Here is a 3,005-nt window from a genome sequence, read left to right on the forward strand (position 1 = left end):
TAATAAGAGGTGAAGAAAACTTCAAATTTCAAAGCTTAGGGCTTCCCTGATGGTGCAGTGGTTAAGACTCTGCCGGCCAATGCAGGGAACACGGGTTCAATCTCTCGTCCAGGAAGATCCCACCTGCTGCGGAGCAACTAAGTCTGTGCGCCACAACTACTGAGCCTGAGCTCTAGAGCCCGAAAGCCACAACTGCTGAAGCCCGTGCGCTCTAGGGCCCGTGGTCTGCAACAAGAGAAGCCACTGCAACGAGAAGCCCGTACAATGCAATAAAGAGTAGCCACCCCTCGCCCCCGCTCTCTGCAACTAGAGAAAGCCAACACAGCCAAAAATAATAAAAATTAAAAACGAAGCATAATTTGAAAGGAAGAAAATGTATTTTAAAAAATTTCAAAGCTTAAAACCCTTTCTATGAAATAAAACCCCAAGAGCTTCTTCCCTCCCCTGAAGTCACATGTTTTACCAAAAATAAACTCTTTTGAAATAGCCATGGAATGCATTCCACCTGTATGGTGGAAAACTTCCTGTGGATAACGTCGTAATGCCCCTAAATGATTCACTGACTAGTCAACGATATATTGTTATCAACTGATTTCCCTAAAGACCTTCTACCAAATACCATACCTTCAGCACATACATACAGCACATAAATTCATCTATATTCAGAGTTTTCAATTATAGTGCTTATGTTGCCATTTTTGTCAGGATAATAATAGCAGGTACGGACAGTTCTGTTTCTGTAATCTAAAACCAACTAAAAAGGAAAGTAGATACTAAGATGCCAAAATATTTCATACTTAAAGGCAAATGCTTTCAGTTACTTTCCACGCAGCACATAATAACCAAGTATCTGGGACTTCCCTGGTGTCGCAGTGGGTAAGACTCCGAGCTCCCAATGCAGGGGGCCCAGGTTCGATCCCTGGTTGGGGAACTAGATCCCACATGCATCCCACAACTAAAGAGCCTGTGAGCCACAACTAAATACATACATACAAATACGTACATACATACATACATGCCAGGTATCTATGCACTTGCTAGTTCTTTTCCAGATCAACAGTTTGGAACAGACTTCGGGGATCTATTCAACCACCAAGGTGACACATCTTGGAACAGTTCTGGTGTATGTTACATTGGAGAATTAGAAACATTCTTGCTGACCTAGAGATTAGCCAAGTGAGGCGTGTGCTGGGAAGAAAGTCTCTTCCATTGTCATCAAGCTCATGTTAGGGCCATATTAGACAGTCTGTACCAACAGATGCCTGTAGAAAGCCATTTGGATTTGCCACCACAGGGAGGAGGGCACGGGAGAAGAGGAGGAGGAGACTCAGTGTTTCTCTCTCTCTCTTTTTTTATACTTCCCCTCCCCCATTTCCTACTCAGTGTCTCTTGATGGAATGTAGAGGCTCTGGTTGGGAAACACAACTGACACATTCTGATACACGATGGAAGGGAAAAAACCCATCCAGGGACAATGGAAGTGGAATTGTCCTCTGAAGGATGCCACACCAAGCCAAAAGCCTCCAAAGAATCCCCTACTTTCTGGAACATTCTTCCTCACAAATGATGGCACCTTTTTGGTTTTGCTTTTGACATCAGGAGGTATCTGGTTGCTCTTAGGGATTTTCAGCAATTCCTGGGCTTTCTTCATATCCTTCTCTACTTAATGCCAGTCAGCTTTGATGCACCCAATATGGTTTGCAAATTCAAGGAGAAAAAAAAAATCTCTCTCTCACAGATGCTGCAGCCAGCTTTCCAGCCTCCTAGAAAATGAAACCCACGTGCCAACCAGAGATGCCTCCATTAACGATGGGATGGCCACGCGAGACTCTTCCGCACGGGGCCCAGATTCCTGCCCGGACATGACTGCTCTTTAGCAAATTGTGCAAGGTCCAGTGGTTTGAAACTTTCCTCAAAGTTTCCTTGCCGGGACACAGCCATGTAGGCTAGCTTGTCTCTCAAGGACATTGCAGGGACTCCTTCAAATTATCTTTCCCTTGTCATGTTCACTGTCCTTCTCAGCGAGCTTGAAGCAATTGTAATTAAAATTATAATTAGAATCCTTTCAGACCCTGAATTCCCCTGTTCCTCTTTCCCTCCGTCTTTCTCACCAGGCAAAACTCCAACCCCAGTTCAATTCTTTTCCTTTTGCTCTGGTCCTGCACCCGGGCAGGCGGATGTGGCCATAGGAAGCAGCCCCAAGAACCACAAAAACACCACCGACCGACGACCTGTCTGATTTTAAAACTTTGACCAATTTCAAGTGACCCTTTAGCACTGCCCGACGTTCCCACAGATGCTATTTATCCATCCGCCCTCCGTGTCTCCAAGATCCTCTTCTCCTACTTTCTCTTCTCCTGATCCTTCCTCACTTTCAGTCGACGACCTCGCTTCTTCCTTCACTGAGACAACGTCTGGTTTGATGAGAGCCCACCACCCTGCCATGCTCCGTGGTGGAGACCACTGGGATGGGCACCGATCCCATCTCCTCTCCCCCATCTTGGGGGACTTCACACTCCAGCCTCCCTTGGAGGTAGGTTGGGGCAATGTGTCTCGCTTCTGGCCTGTGCTGCTTCTGTCGTGTGTGTGCAGGCCTGGCCGTAATGTGTCTTACTTGGTCCTTCTCATTCTATCTCTTTGCCCCTCAGCCGGCCAGATGGAAGGGAGTCTGAGGAGGCCCTAAAGGACAGCGGAGCCAAGGACAGGAGGAGCCTGGACCCCTGAGCCACCCCTGTGAGGAAACTCATCCTCCTTTGGACTGTGATGTGAGTGAGAAACACGCTTGGTGATGTTAAACCATCGAGATCAGTGTTACAGCAGCTAAGGAGATTCTCTCATTTTCCCACCTCCAGGTACCAACTCCCACACCTGCATCTCTATCCACACAACCTCTCCTTTGCTTTTGTTAACGGGCCAGTGGAGCCTCTCTGCTCCCATCAAAGGCCATAGAGCCCACACCCCCCACTGATTCCAGGGCTTCCCTCCCCCCTGCACCCATGAAGCTT

General features: G+C 47.4%; 1 pseudogene; it reads right to left on the reverse strand.

Annotated features, from left to right (window-relative positions):
• Positions 1-1,375: 1,375 nt before the first annotated feature.
• LOC130840344 (FUN14 domain-containing protein 2-like) lies at positions 1,376-1,968 on the reverse strand (annotated as a pseudogene).
• Positions 1,969-3,005: the final 1,037 nt, after the last annotated feature.

The sequence above is a fragment of the Hippopotamus amphibius genome, chromosome 17, assembly GCF_030028045.1.
Source record: "Hippopotamus amphibius kiboko isolate mHipAmp2 chromosome 17, mHipAmp2.hap2, whole genome shotgun sequence".
Classification (NCBI taxonomy): domain Eukaryota; kingdom Metazoa; phylum Chordata; class Mammalia; order Artiodactyla; family Hippopotamidae; genus Hippopotamus; species Hippopotamus amphibius.